The sequence below is a fragment of the Lontra canadensis genome, unplaced genomic scaffold (genome assembly GCF_010015895.1).
Source record: "Lontra canadensis isolate GAN:19392208 unplaced genomic scaffold, GSC_riverotter_1.0 scaffold107, whole genome shotgun sequence".
Taxonomy (NCBI): domain Eukaryota; kingdom Metazoa; phylum Chordata; class Mammalia; order Carnivora; family Mustelidae; genus Lontra; species Lontra canadensis.
The window spans coordinates 2,451,579-2,467,581 of NW_022631101.1; the positions used below are offsets into that span (position 1 = coordinate 2,451,579).

General features: G+C 45.4%; 1 protein-coding gene across 1 annotated transcript in view; it reads left to right on the top strand.

Annotated features, from left to right (window-relative positions):
* The first annotated feature begins 357 nt into the window (after window positions 1-357).
* ARHGAP35 (Rho GTPase activating protein 35) overlaps window positions 358-16,003 on the top strand; it is a 119,953-nt gene continuing 104,307 nt past the window's right edge. The window contains exon 1 of the mRNA XM_032839325.1: window positions 358-540. The gene's annotated coding sequence lies outside the window, so the exon portion shown is untranslated. The remainder of the gene's footprint in view (window positions 541-16,003) is intronic.

The window sequence follows — 16,003 nt, forward strand, 5'->3', positions numbered from 1 at the left end:
ACGATGGCCTCCGCGCCCGTTCCCAGCCAGAGGCCGCGGTAGTGGCACTGAGCCCCTTGGGCGCGTAGACGCCCTCGCTTAGTCTCCTGCTTGGCGCCGGTTATCCCCTTGCGGCGCGCGCCCAAGGGCCGTTATCCTCCTGCAACGGTCCGCACGCCACGCACGCGCAGTAGCGAGGAGCGCGCGCGCACGGGAGCGGCGGCCGCAGGAAGGAGGTGCCGCCGCCGCCATTGCGAAGGAGGGAGGGAGCGAGCGAGCGAGGCTGGTCCGCCCTCCCCCTGGTTCCCGCCCCTCCCCCCTTCCCCTCCCCGCCCCCCCGCCCCGAGGGAGAGCCGCGGCTCGGCGGGAGGAGGAGGTGGAGGAGGTGGAGGAGGCGGAGGAGGGAGCCCGCGAGGGAGGGTCCGCCCGGCCCCCCGCCGCCGGAGCCGCCGCCGCCGCCTCAGCCGCCGCTGGACGAGGAGCAGCAGAACATGGCGCCGGGGCCGCCGTCGCCGCTGCTGGGATCCTGGAGGCCGGAGCCGCGCTGAGGGCGCCCAGCTGGTGAGTGCGCGAGCTCGCGGGCCCCGGCGGCGAGGCCGGGCGCCGCCCCGCTGCGGGGTCCAAGGGGAGGCGGGGACGGCGGGGCCCGGAGCCCGGGAACAATGGAGGAGCCGGAGGGGGAGGGGAGGGAGCGGCCCCCCAGCCCCCCGGGCCCCGCCGGTCCCTCTGCTTCGCGCTGCGGCCCGGCCCGCGGGGCCCGCCCGCCCTTCGGACCTGTCCCTGCTCGCCCAGCCTTGCTGTCCCCGCGTCTGCCCCCACCTTCCGACCCATTTGAGATCTCGGTGTCTGCCTCGGCCACCCCCTCCTCACTTAAGCCACTCTGCTCCCAATTCTGCTCCTCCCCTTTCCCTCTTCCGCCCCTCAGTAATGCCCTTCGCCCCTCCTGGACGCTGCAGTGCTCTTGGGACCCACCTCCTCAGTGACCCTTTTGCATCCCTTAATTTTGGACCTTCACGTTGAGAATCGTGACCCGCCTGCCCCCTCTTCGATTCCACTCTCACCACCCTCCGGATCTGTACCCGTCTTTGACCCGTCTACTGTGATCCGTCCTCTGTTTGCACCCCCAGGAACTGTCCCTTTAGGACCCGTGGTTCCACCTCCTTGGAGATCCATCGGAGACCTTGTTCATCTTGGCACTGCTGGCCCTAGGTCTTCTCCTTGAACTTAATTCCGCCTCCCTCTTGGGCCCTACTGCCCACTCGCGGAACCTGGTGCAGCCCCGAGATGCCTCTAAGCTCTGCGACCCTTCCATGTCTCTTCGTTCAGTCCCCTGCTCCCTCTCACACTCGGTTGCACCATGCTCACCTCCTCCCCTTCTCAGATCTTGCTCCCATTTACCATTCAGACCTTTTTCTCTTCCAGACCTTTCTGTATACCCGATCTGCCCTTTGCCCAATCTCAGATCTTCTGTGTCCCCTAACCTGCTGGCTTTTCGACTCTGCCCTGCGCGAAGAGCATCTCCCCACAACTCCCCCGTCCCTGCAGCTCTCATTTCTGCCATTCACTTCTCTGACCTCTGTAACTCAGCCTGTCCGCAGCCTCAGTGCTGCCCTGCAGGCCCCCGTTCTGCCCAGGTCTCCTTGCGGTTTCCTCTCCTCTCCACCTCCTCATTGGCCCTGTTGAGCTGTCTCATTCATTTGCTCCCGCTTTCTTTGACCTGTTTCCCCTTCAGTTCTCTGCTTGAGACCTGCTCCCAGCCTCCTCTTTGCTCTAAGTCTTCTCCTCTCCGTTTTGCCTTCCTCAGACTTGCCCTTTACCTCCCCAGATCTTTTCTAACTTTTCTGACCTATCGCCCCCCCTTCCTTCCCATTTCGCTGCGTCTCTTAGACCTGCCCCAAATCCTTTTTGCACCTGCTCTTATCATTTGTTCAGCTCTGCCCCATCGGCTCTAACGTTTTTCTCCCAGCTCTGCCCCTTTTGGAGCTGTCCACTTGCCCACCTATTTTTTTCACCCGTTTTAACTTTACTATTGCTGTTCCCTGTTGGAGTGATTTTCTTTAATCCTGGTCATCCCGAAATTCCATCCCACCTGTGTTCTCTCTCAATTCTAAGTTTTCCACCTGACCTCCTCCCCCACCATTTTGATTCAACCCTCAACCTCCACCCTTTCCTTACTTGTATTTGTTCTCCCTCCTTTGTCCTACCTTTTACCTCCTTTTTTGAGTTCTCTTTCTCCTAGTTCTGCCTGGTAGTAGAGATATCTTCTCAACCATTCCTTCCTTTCACTGGCTGCCCCCCCATCCCCCCAGAGCCATCTCAGTTCTTGGATAGATTCTCCCTCCCTTTGATACCCAAGTCTCAACTCTGTTCATCGTTGATTTGTTTCCTCACCTTTTCTTTCCCTTTGTACCCTGCCAGTCGCCTTTTCTTCCCATTAGGTTCCTGTCAGGATTGCTTCTCCCTGCTACCCAGCCTTGACCCGCCCATTCCCACGAGTGCTTCCCCTCTTCAGGCTCGTCTTCCCCTAGCCTCCAGTCCCCAGCTTTGGAGGGGAAGGGGCTGGGTTGGGCCTAGAGCTCTCTAGGCTCTGGTTTAGATTGCAGATTCACTCGGAACCCTGACCCCCAGGGTTTTATCCCCAGGGATCTTGAAGTCTGGGTAAATATGTGGGGGGTGGTTGGCTGGTTCCTGCTCTCTGGAGTCTGGGATTGTTGCCCCCATTTTCCCTACTTCTACCGAGGTCAGTGATGGTGAGGGAGAAGGTCTCTTTCTATTGCCCCATTTTTTTTTTTTTTCCTCTCATTCCCATCTTGCTCCCCAGCCCCTTCAGATCTCTGGGCTTTGCAGCTTCGTGACGTTTGGAACAGGAGAGCGCAGCTGCTCATAGGTCTTTCTTCTCTTTCTCACTTTCCCTCCCTCCTTCTCTGAGCTATTGTAAAGAGACAGTTTTATTCTCGTGCCCCCCCCCCCCCCCCCCCACCCCCCTGGGAGAATTAAGAGTCGCGCCTTTTTTGCCCCCCCCCCCCCCCCCCCCCCCCCCCCCTCCCCGCCCACCATGACGGTCTCATTTTTTTTTTACCTCTGGCTGGGGAAGTGCTAGTTCTCAAGTTCTCCCCAATCCCTCAGGGGTTATAGCCCCATTTGGTGTTTACTGTTCTGGGGCTGCAGAAGCTGCAGTCTTGCCTTCTTCCCTAATGGCCTCTGGTTTGCAGTGTGACCTTTGGGAGGGTGGGCTTATTTCTTTTCACCTCTGCCCCAGGAAGGCTTCAGCTTCCTGGTCTTCGAAAGGATTAGGGCCCGAGTTTGGAAAGCCCATTGCGGTTGTTTGTTGGAAGAGACAGTGCCAAGTGTCGCTCAGATTTCTGCCCTCTGGTGCTGCAGGCGCTTCCAGCCACAGGAGCTGAATGCCTCTGGGCAGATCCATGCTGGGGGGCCGGGGGCTCTTTGGTGTACAAGAAGTATGTGGGTGGGCCCTGACCTTCCCCAGGCCTTGTGAGTGACCTGATTTGGCAGAATGAGGAAAGAGTGCCAGGAACGGGCTGATATGAAAGGACTTTTGATCTTATTACCTGAGAAATATACCTTAGCTACCTTTCCTGAAGCTATTTCTTCAGTGATCTTATGTTGGGGGTGGGGTTTAGGAAATCTATTCAGAGAAAGAGGTGTTTGGTTGTTGTTGTTTTTTTTTTTTTAACAGAGAAGCCATCTAACCATTTTCTGTCCTTAACTTGGAAGAGGGAAACTCGCAGGCTCTAGGTTTATTTATTTTATTTCTTAAGTAAATCAAAAGCCTGATTTTTTTTTCCCCCTGTGGCCTAGGGCAATTGCATATTAAAGCAGCCATCCAGCTGTGAAGGAGCATTTACTGGAAGGATTTTATTTCTTAACTGAGCTATGATCAAACTTTGTTTACTTCAGCACTTATTTAGAAATAGTTCTGTGTGAATACTGGAAATAAAAAGCATCCACTGTTATCTGCAGAATTGGACCATTGACTCATCAAATGTTAGGGTATTTGTCTATGATACAGTAAGGGGGCCTAAATCATAAGATCCACGTGGTTCATTTAGCTTCTGAATTCTTAGCACTTTAAATTTTCTGACAAGCAGAGTCTGGTAATTTTAATTATCTATAGCATGTATCTTCAACATTATTATTATTAATTTTTTTTCCGCCATTATTGACTTACAGAATTTTGGTTCATCTTTCTGTTGGTTTCCATTCATTTTTGAATTTTGGCCTTGTGAATCAAGATTCAGTCTCTGAATTTATTTTAGTGTTTATGTTTTCCATGTTGATATAAATAGTTGCTTTTTATTCTTAATGGGGAAGTGATGGCTAATTAAGAATAAGATAACTGTGTATGTAACTCTGCTTAAATTTGTGTTTTAGAGTTTTAACATCACTGGCAGCACAGAAAGTTTCTGCATGGCCAAAGCCTAAGTTTACATAATAGGAAGAGAGGAGACAGAACAACAAAGGGGTGATTTTTCTTCCTAAACTGGTAACTGATGTTAAAAGGATTGTCGCATTTCTCTGATGGTTTAGTTGCAGAGCCTCCAACCTCAGTGTCAGCATTTGCTTTCATGATGGAATTGGGTGCTACCAAAATCTGAGGTGGTAGCCTTGGCCTTCTGGAACCCTTAATATGCCAGTGGGGGTGGGGTTAGAGCAGGAGATGGCAGTAGATGACTGTTTTCTATTTCTGTTGTCTTCAAGGGTCCTGCAGTGCCTAGAAAATCTCTAATGCTAGTGTGATCAAAGTTCTTCACTTCTTTTTTTAAGATTTTATTTCTTTATTTGACAGAGAGAGAGATCACAAGTAGGCAGAGAGGCAGGCAGAGAGAGAGAGGGAGAAGCAGGCTCCCCGCGGAGCAGAGAGCCCAACGTGGGGCTTGATCCCAGGACTCCAAGATCATGACCCGAGCCAAAGGCAGAGGCCCAGCCCACTGAACCACCCAGCCGCCCCCCCCCCCGCTTTTTTAACACTATTCTTTTGACCATGTACCCCTTCTTTTTGCTTGGCATGATGAAGGCCAAAGCATTTAGGACAGTGAAAAAAAAATGAGAAAGAGTCATTCTTCTTGATACGAGTTACACGGAAGTTGTTGTCCGTGTGCAGATCCATGGGCCTGATGGTAACTTTTGGCAAAGGACAGCCTAGGAGGAGTGAGGGTTTCACTGCTGACTATAAACTACAGCTGCTTGGATGTTTGTGCAGTCTCTGTGTGGTGGGGAGACACCACAGTTCAGTACGGTTGGAGGCTGACACAGTGCAAGTGGTTGTCTATCCATCTCCCTCTAGTATCTTCTGCTTTCACATCTTCAGTTTGTGGGGGCCTTCTGAGAGGTGTTAAGCTTCCTGTAGAGCCTGCCTTCCTGTGATCTGGTATAATTATTGTCATTCACCAGCTGGGTGTCTTAATTTACCCAGTCAGTGTGACATTTTATTGACCGTCTAGTCCAGTTGTTTAAAATTTATTTTCACACTATATGAAATACATAACTTGGAGATTCTTTACTTGAAGAGGGAAGGTGACTAGCAGAAATCCCTTGGATTTAGAGCAGCACAACTTGAAAATCTGTGCCTAGTCTAGCCTCCTGATTTACAGATGGGAAAATGAACTTGCACAGGGCATGGTAACAGGTTTCCTGTCACAACTGAAGGAGTATTGGAAATACATGCAGAAGATCTTCTGGTCTAGGCTTTAACCTAATTAGTGGGAACCTTGAACACTTCACCTCTCTGGGTTTCACATTCCTAGTCTGAAATCGAGTGTGCTGTCCAGCTCTGGTTGTAGATTCTTGTCCTGGACCACATAGCAAGTTAGAGCTGGGACTGCGACTGGACTCCTGGTGCTACTCTTAACCCCTCCATCCCCCCTCTCCCAGCATCAAATCCTGTAGGTCAGAACCGGGGGTAAGGGCTCTTTCTCTGGGGGATGCGATAAAATGAACCGGATTGCCTTTGTTGAATATGTCTTTCAAACATAAGCACTGTCTCTTTTTAAGCCATTCATGTGAAAATTAGTTTATAATTTTGGGGGAAAGGGGCATCCAGATTGTATTCACTACATAACTAAAACCATACACTTCTTTTAAAAGCAATATGGAATCTTTCAAGCTGAGTCATTGTTGACCTAGGCTCTCAAACAGCAGCGTCTGAATAGCACTTGAATTGCTGGTATTAAGAAATGCAAACAAATCATTCATGTTCATCTTCCTGAAAGTTTATTTCTATTTAATTTTTGATACAGTGCTTTAATGAGGTTTTGTCTATGAAGAATTCTTGAAAATAACTTTTGGCATCTGTCAGTCTGATTTTCATTTATTTGCTTCCATGGTGTTAAGACGCACCATTAAGTTGATATATTAGCAGAGAACCAGGTACTTTCAGCCATGAACCATCATCACAGGAAAGTAATATTTACTTTAGTTGAGAATAGCCAGACTTGCCTATCTCCTTGATCTTCCTTTATTGAAATGAGCATTGTCATTTTATGAAATTTGTGGCAGTTGTGACTGTTGCATTATGCATCTGTGGTATTTCGTACCTTTTTTGTTCTCCTAGTGTCTCTGCATTCTTATTTGGAAAATGTCCTTTTGCCGGTCACTATGGTAATATTTGCACTGGGAAATCAAATTTGAACAATTGAGAGGCAGCTTCCTATGGTGTAAAGAATGTTGAATTGACAATGAAGAAACTCAGGCCCTAGCCCCGGCTCTGCTCTCACTAGCTGCATGACTTTGGCCAAATCATTTTCACTTCTCTTGGCTACAATTTCTTCATTTGAAAAATGAAGGGATTATACTAGTTGGTTCCCATTCTGCCTTATTTTATAGCTAATAATACTAGATTGTTTCTTCTTTCCAGATAGTAAACCCCTTGAGGGTGGGAACCCTCATGTATTTTTTTTTTTAAAGATTTTATTTATTTATTTGACAGAGATCACAAGTAGGCAGAGAGGCAGGCAGAGAGAGGAAGAAGCAGGCTCCCCACTGAGCAGAGAGCCTGATGTGGGGCTTGATCCCAGGACCCTGAGATCATGACCTGAGCCAAAGGCAGGGGCTTAACCCGCTGAGCCACCCAGGCACCCCCCTCGTGTATTTTTTATTTCCTGTCACACCTAGCAAAATATCTTCCACATAGTAGACCCCCCACTACATATATGTTGATTGAACCCAAACAGGTGCCAGAGCCTTTTTGTTTTTCTCTTTTGAGGGGTAGGTGGGTGGAGAGATGTGTACCAACTATTCTGGCCATTTTTAGGCTTTAAACTCTCAGAGGGCATGCCCTCCTGGTCAGCATTTAATCCTCAAATATGTCTAATACCGTAAGTGTCCTGACCAGGGTTACACAGCTGAGAGGTTGCAAGCTGTGTTATGAATCCGTGTCTGTCTGATTCCAAGAGCTGTGTTTATTTTATTAGTCTGCCTTGTTTCTCTGGGATAGAAGAATAAGCTACAGTTCATCCCCTTAAGGAATTTATAGTTAGTTGTGAATGATTAGCTATATATGATATACGCTGGGTTGAGGGAATTATTTGTTGAGTAGTCTGATGAATTTCTGCATTCTTGAGCAGTGGCTCTGTATTAATAGTCTTAAAGGCTTCCATATTCAGAGACTACTGAACACACAGTTGGTTCTATGGCACACCATTTTGAAAAAGAATATATAGCCCCAAATACCAGTTTATCTAGCCAGCATGTTGATAAAGTTGAGCATTTGATTTTTTTTTAAGATTTTATTTATTTGTTTGACAGAGAGAGATCACAGGTAAGCAGAGCGGCAGACAGAGAGAGGGAAGCAGGCCCCCTGCTGAGCAGACTGCTGGATGCGGGACTCGATCCCAGAACCCCAGGATCATGACCTGAGCTGAAGGCAGAGGCTTAACCCACTGAGCCACCCAGGTGCCCGAGCATTTGATTTCTGACCAGGATTCAAACCCTGATGTGTGTGTGTGTGTGTGTGTGTGTGTGTGTGTGTATTCCACACCCACTTATATTCCACATATATATATGTAAAGTTGTCCAAAATAAATAATATAGTAAGATAGACCTATTTGGTCATGTAATGACTCCTTAAGTCTGTATTTTCTTTGGTAAGTAGAAAAGTATCTGAGTGGCTCCCAATTGACAGTTTTCAATTGAGAAAATTCTTTAGACAGCTAGAAATGTATAGACAAAACTATACCAAGCCCCTTGACTTATTTGTGTGGAACTAACTACAGTGCTTTTTTCATGAATCAGAAAGTTATTAAATAATATTGGGGTGAAAAATGAAATAACAAAAATAATGTTGGAATGAAAGTGTGCTGGCCGGGGGCACCTGGGTGGCTCAGTGGGTTAAAGCCTCTGCCTTTGGCTCGGGTCGTGATCCCAGGGTCCTGGGATCGAGCCCCGCATCGGGCTCTCTGCTCGGTGGGGAGCCTGCTTCCCCCCTCTCTCTCTGCCTGCCTCTCCGCCTACTTGTGATCTCTCTCTCTGTCAAATAAATAAATAAAATCTTTAGAAAAAAAAAAGAAAAAAAAAAGTGTGCTGGCCAGCTACAGCTAACAGCCTCCTGAAGTGTAAAAAATTAAAAAAAAAAAAAAAGTTGCATTGCATTTCTCTCCATCTCCATTTTAAAGAAAGGTCAAAATCATGGCTTCCTCTATTACAGCTTGCACTACTTAGGAATAAGACAAAAGAAAATGATTACTGTTAATTGCCATGGGCAATTAAAAAGGATTCTTTGTTCAGTAACAGATTGATTGTGTACAAATGAAAGCCAGTACTGCATTAATACAAGATTATTAGATTCTCGAAATCTGCATCTTTAACTAGAGTGGCTTTTACTTCAAGGGAATTATTTCAGTGGGAATAGTGTACTTCAAATGCTTGGTGATAAAAGTATCACTAGATCTTTATTTTCCCAAAATGTTAAGTTTGTAGGTAGAAGGCTGGTGGATGTCTCTTTTGTGATAGCATTTCTAATGTCCTGAAATTGAATACTTTTTGAATGCTGCTGACTTCTCGGAGATTTTTTTCCTCTGATTAGTCTGTCACTAGAGGAATGCAGATAAAACCTTTGGTAAATGAGGAAAAAGGGAAAGAGTCCTCTCAGTGCTTAGGCAGTGGGTCTCTGCTGTTGGCATGTGCCCAGCATTAGCCCACGGCCGTAAAGGTTTAAAAATGGCAGCATTAGCTGAAATAGTTGTAATTTCATGTTCTGTATGAATACAAGGAATACATATATTATATTCAGAACTTTAACGTTTTTTTACTAAAAAAGATTAAGCTATAACTTACATGGAGAAAAGTACATAAATCTGAAAGCATACATTTCTGAATTTTCTACATATTGTCCAGACCTCTTTTTCATATGATGGGGCATCATTTCCCACACTTTTTTTTTTTTTTTTAAGATTTTATTTATTTATTTGACAGAGAGAGATCACAAGTAGGCAGAGAGGCAGGCAGAGAGAGGGGGAAGCAGGTTCCCTGCTGAGCAGAGAGCATGTGTGGGACTTAAAAATTTCTTTTAAGATGTAAATAATTTAGGGCTATTAAGCAGAGGAGGGAACAAACCTGTACTTTATAGCTCTAGAGGATAGAGATCCAGGGAGACAAGTTTTATTTTTCCTTTTTCCTCTCCATGCAACCAATATTTGGGTATCTGCACTGTTGAGAGTACTGGTTATACAGAGCATGCCTCCTCCTCAGAGAGTTTATATGCTGTTTATTTTTTATTTTTTTTTTAAATATTTTATTTATTTGACAGAGAGAGATCATAAGTAGGCAGACAGGCAGGCAGAGAGAGAGAGAGAGAGAGGGAAGCAGGCTCCCTGCTGAGCAGAGAGCCCGATGCGGGGCTCGATCCCAGGACCCTGAGATCATGACCTGACCTGAAGGCAGAGGCTTTAACCCACTGAGCCACCCAGGCACCCTTATATGCTGTTTATTAAAACAAAAGCAGTTCTTCCCTTATAGTAACACAAGGAACACCATGTTTCGGTACCAGAAAGTAAAAAATTTAAGAAAGCCAGTGGCGTGATTCCGGCCCCCCCCATCTTATCTTAAAGAATTAGGTGTGACTAAACATTTCAGCACAAGAAGACGTTGACCCAGAAGATAGAGTTCATCTTATTATGAGGAAGAACTTCTTAAAATTTTTTTTATCTATTTATTTGAGAGAGAGTGAGTGGATGCACGCAAGCAGGGGAAGGGGCAGACAGAGAGGGAGAAGCAGACTCCCCACTAAGCAGGGAGCCCTACGCCGGGCTGGATCCCAGGACCCTGGGATCGTGACCTGAATCGAAGGCAGACACTTAACCTACTGAGCTACCCAGGCACCCTGAGAAAGAACTTTTTAAGAATGTGGTTCAGGTTCATGTTTTATCTTGAATAAGGAATAATTTGGAGATTTAAAATATTACCTTGTTTTTATAGTTGTTAATTAACAGAACGTTTGCATGCACACACACAGTCCCACACTTGTCATTCCTTCATGAGGGAGACCTGATGTTCAATGGGAATGTGAGGGAGTTTACACTCAGACAGCAGGAAGAACTGCAAAATAGCTTTGGAAGTGCCGCAGGATTTTTTTCTGTTTTGTTCTCCCATTTATTCTGTGAACCTGTCACATTTATCCTAGAACACGTCAGTAGGAATACAACATTTGTTGAAATAAAGGTATGCATTTGAGAGAGAAACCAGGAAAAAAAAGTAGTCTCTGCAGTTTTGGTTCTTGGGATTCCTCAAGCCTTGTAAAGAATCCTCTCTGCCGGGGCACCTGGGTGGCTCAGTGGGTTAAAGCCTCTACCTTTGGCTCAGGTCATGATCCCAGGGTCCTGGGATCAAGCCCCACATCGGGCTTTCTGCGTGGCGGGGGGCCTGCTTCCTCCTCTCTCTCTGCCTGCCTCTCTGCCTACTTGTGATCTCTGTCTGTCAAATACATAAATAAATAATCTTTAAAAGGATGTATCTTAAAAAAAAAAAAAAAGAATCCTCTCTGCCGTCAGTTTTCATTTTGCTTCTTGCTGACTTTGTTACCTTGGACAACTCATTTATTTTAACTTAAATTCTTGTCCATAAAATGAGCCTCAGTACTTGCTCTGACTACCACAAAGGCTTTTGTGTTGTAATTCTGACTTTGAGAACTGAATGCCAAGAGTGAATTTGGAAGCCCCATAAGGTTGGAAGGCCTTTCTGTTTTCTGGGAGAATGAAAGAGAACAATTTGGTTAATTAAATTGTTTAGGTTATGGGCATCTTAGAGCGCTGCGAAGGCAGCTCGCTGGTATCTTGACTCAGCAGAGCTGCGCGCACCTGTTGATGTGTTATCTTGTAACTTGCCCCAAGGTAGCCGTCAGTTTTAGGGTCTTATCAGTAAGTGTCTCACACGTCTAAACGTTATAGGTCATAGGCCAAATAGCAGTGGTTGAGGTCTGTTTGCTTTCACAATGTTGGGACTGAGGCCTCAGGTGCTCTCACCAGGCACACGGCCCTCCCTTTGAGTCCCAGTCCTACCTCTTCCCAGCTCTGGGCTCTTAGACAAGACACTTAAACTTTAGTGCCTCAGGCACGTCATCTATAAAAAGGGGAATATAGTAGTCTACTCCCAGAGTCACTGCAATTAAAACAGGTGGTATATTTACGAAGCTTAAAATAATGCCTGGGTCATGGTAAATGCTACGTAAATGTCATCGTTAGTGTAGTGGTTCCTGGACTTGGCTTTTATAGACCACAGTTGAATGTGGTAGTGGGAAAACACATACAAATTTACTAATTTTGTAGTTTTGCCAAGGAGGGCATTTAAAAAAGAAATTCTTCTTACTATTCTTTTATAAAAAAAATAGGATCCATTATTAGAATAAAAGGTAGCCCTTCTCAAGGAAACTGGCAACCATACATGGACATTTGTAGGTATATGTTTCTAGATCTCATTTTTACATAGACCAGGGAAAACTTTGCTACAGGCCAGCACCAATGATGTGTGGATAGGTATTTAGAGAGACAGACCTATATTCATATCCCCACTCCTCCATTTATTTTGTCACTCTAAACAATCTTTGACTTCCCTGAGCTTTCTCTTGAGTTTTCTCACGTGTAAAACAAAGATACTAATATCCGCTTCGCTGGGTTGTTGTGAGAAACTGAGGTAACGAATGAAACGTTTGGCATATGGTAAGTGCTAAATTGATAGAAGTTGTTATTCTCAATTGGGAAGTTAAGTATTTGTTGGGACCCAGTTAAGTGAAATCCACAGTGTTAAGTGAAATTCCCTTTGGGAAATCCGAGAGGTTAGGTGTGGCGCTTGATTGCGGTGGTCTCTTACAGGGTATCCTTCTCCGCATCCTTTCCTCCTGTTTATTCTCCTAACGGGTCACTAAACAAAGCCTGGCTGTTGCATTCCCTTGCTTAGACACCTGGAGTGCGTTTTCTCTTGCCTTGTACAGTGCCTTACTTGTGATGGGTGCCTAATTAATGCCTGAACGAAGGATAGAGTAGTCCCGCTGTGCAGACCGGAGAGATGGTTCTGACAATAGTCGAACACTGATACGACGTACTAAGTCAGTATACCAGGGTTCCACAGCTAAATCCTACAGCTTGCTGAAGTTCCCAGCTGGCCCCCATGGCTTTGGGCATTTTAATAGCCTGTGGGGCGTGGCTGGAAGGTGTCTACAAAACTTGCTCAACCTAGAACGGTTTGGACTTTTCAGACCTTCCTTCCTCCTCATATGACAGCACAACATCCCTTTTCCCTGTGCGCTCACCCCTAGGGAAATCCTTTTTCTTTCCGCCAAGTGAAGCTCAGTCCGCAGATACTCCTGCAGTAATAGCCCTCCGCGCTTCCTTTGTCCTTTCCAGACACAGGCATTGTTCTATCCATTTTCCATGTGGTGACTCAAGGAATCCACTTAATAGCCCTCAGAAGTAGGTTCTCTCCTTGTATCCATTTTATGGATGAGGAAACCGAGGCGGCTCATGCTAGGTAGTGTCAGATTCAGGGACTGGAGGGTTACACCTCCCCCTTCCCACCCGAGAGGGACTGGATTGTTCCACAGCTCTCTGTTGGGCTGGTTTTGTGTGTGTGCTCTCTCTTTCTCTCTCTGTCTCTCTTCCTGTGGGGTTAATCACCTTCGATTCACATATTGACCTCGATTATTGGGAAATGTTTCTCCCACCGTAAGGTATTTGGGTGAGCATAGTGCATTCTTCGGTTTGTCCCCTTGATCCTTAGTTTAGTTTACCTGTTAAAGATTTCCAGAATGATCTGGCAGTGAATTCCAGTTCTGTTTTCCCTCCTTCTTTTTAGTGAGGTCCTAATTGGACTTCATCCTCTGGTTTCTCATTTTAGGGTATTTTCATCTACGTTTATCTCAGCAAAATATAAATCAAAGCCTGTCACCCAATTCGTTTTTATAATGCCTCCTTAAAGTATTTTGCTTTTGGGTTTTGGGGAATTGCCCTGGAAATTTTGGTATTGCATGATTCAGGCAAGGGCCAGTGTCATGTGCTGTTCTCTCACCAGCCAGCCTGGAATGCTCACTTGCTCACTTTAATACCCATTTCAAATATAAACGTATCTTTCCAGAAACCTTCCCCAGACCTTCCCTCTCTATTTCTGGGTCTGAATTAGCATTAGGGCTTTTTTGTAGATCAGCCCTGTCTAGTAGAACTTTTTGCACTGTTCTTTCTTTCTTTAAAGATTATTTATTTATTTATTTATTTGACAGAGAGAGGCACAGTGAGAGAGGGAACACAAGCAGGGGGAGTAGGAGAGGGGGATGCAGGCTTCCAGCCGAGCAGGGAGCCGGATGTGGGGCTTGATCCCAGGACCCCGGGGTCATGACCAGAGCCAAAGGCAGACACCTAACAACTGAGTCACCCAGGCACCCCTGCACTGTTCTTTACCTTTCTACTTGAAATGCAGTTGTAGTGGACTGAGAAACTGAATTTTTTAAAAAATATTTTATTTATTTGACAGAGAGATAGCACAAGTAGGCGGAGTGGCAGGCAAAGGGAAAGGGAGAAACAGGCTCCCCGCCCCCACCCCCCCCATGCGAGGGACCCTGGCAGATGCTGAAGGCAGATGCCTAACTGACTGAGCCACCTAGGCACCCTGAGAAACTGAATTTTAAATATTACTTGATTTTTTTAAAAACAGATTTTATTTATTAGTGTGTGTGCGTGTGTACAGAAGTTGGGGAAAGGGGCAGAGAGAGAAGTAGACTCTCTGCTGAGCAGAGAGCCTCAGAAGGGCTCCATCCCAGGACCCTGGGATCATGGCATGACCTGAGCTAAAGGCAGATGCTTAACTGACTGAGCCATCCAGGCACTGCTAAATATTATTTAATTTTGATGAAATGTTAGCCCAGATATTGGGAGTACAGATCTAGATGATATGCTCCACAAGATAGAATTTGTTTTTCTGTTTGTTTCTTCGAACTCTGGCATAGGACTATGCTCCCTGGTGTATCTGATGAATGTTTGACAGGTAGCCCTCTGGCTAAAATAATAAGGAAAGGTGAAATATTCCTTAAATTCTACCTCCACCCAAAAAATTAAAAAAAAAATTCTACCTCCTATGGATAACCATTGTTAACAAGTGTGTTTTAATTCTAGAAAAAAAATTCCTGTTTTTCATTGACATTGCAGTGATTTCTGCATAGGATTCATCTTCGATTCTAGAAATCAACTTTTTTGTTTGTTTTAAGTTTACTTATTTACTTACTTATCTATTTATTTTAGCAATCACTACCCAATGTGGGGCTCGAGCTCATGACCCTGAGAGCAAGAGTCACATGCTCTTCTGACCAAGCCAGCAAGTGCCCCTCTAGAAATCAACATCAATCAAGGTTGTTGCAGGTTTGGGAATTTTAGGAGATGAAGGCTTAGAATGCAGGTCATAAATGTAACAGAAACAAGTATGACTAATTTTGGTCATGTGCCTTTATAAAGACTGTTGTGACATAATGGAATTCTGTCCTAACGCTTAGAGTTCTTAGTGAAAATCTAGGAAAGGGGCGCCTGGGTGGCTCAGTCGTTAAGCCTCTGCTTTTGGCTCAGGTCATGATCCCAGGGTCCTGGGATCGAGCCCTGCACTGGGTTCCCTGCTTGCTGGGAAGCCTGCTTCTCCCTCTCCCGTTTTCCCCTGCTTGTGTTCCCTCTCTTGCTTGCTCTCTCTTTCTCTCTCTGTCAAATAAATAAAATCTTAAAAAAAAAAAATCTAGGAAAGAGGGTGAATCATCCTTCTTTCCTCTTCCAGAGTGCAGAGGATTTTGCCAGCATTTTATTTTGAGGATGATTTGGGAGTTCCAGGGATTTGGGCTTGACTCCTTGGGTTGGTTCGGGTATTGGAGAAAAGAAATTAAAGGGATTTATTATTGGTGGCAAGTTTGAGGAAGCAGAAATGGGTCTGCTTGAATTTCTTTTCCGTAGTGGAAGCAGCACCTTAAGCCAAGTTATTTTTGTGAATGTGTGTGTGTGTGTAAGTGTGCGTATGTGTGTGTGCGCATGCATCTTTCCTATGTAAAGATGTCATTGATTTCATTTTTTGTTAAATTTCTCTTAATCCCTAACAGTTTTCGCTATTTCAGATCATCTGAATTGGTAACTTCCATTCTCTTCTGATATGATGTGTTTTACCTTCTGAGTGGGCTGGTGATGGCAGGGGATGAGGAGCAGAGATGGAAGAGGGAGGATAAATGAGAAGTCTGTGCTGCTTAGAGGTAAAGGAAGGAATTTTTAAGTCTTTGAATTAAGTGGAATGTGGAAATCTTGGATTGGGTCCTGGAACAGAAAAGAGAAATGATGCAAAAACTGGTAAAATACAAATAAAGTCTGTGGTTTAGTTTTCGCACCAAAGATAATTTCTTTGTTTTGACACGTACCTTGGTAATGTTACTATTAGGGGAAGCTGGTGAATGGGATATGGAAACTCTGAAATAGTCTGCAACGTTCCTATAAATCTAAAGTCATTCCAAAACAAGTTGTTGTTTTGTTTTTTGTGTGTATTTTTTGTTTGTTTTTTTAAGCCA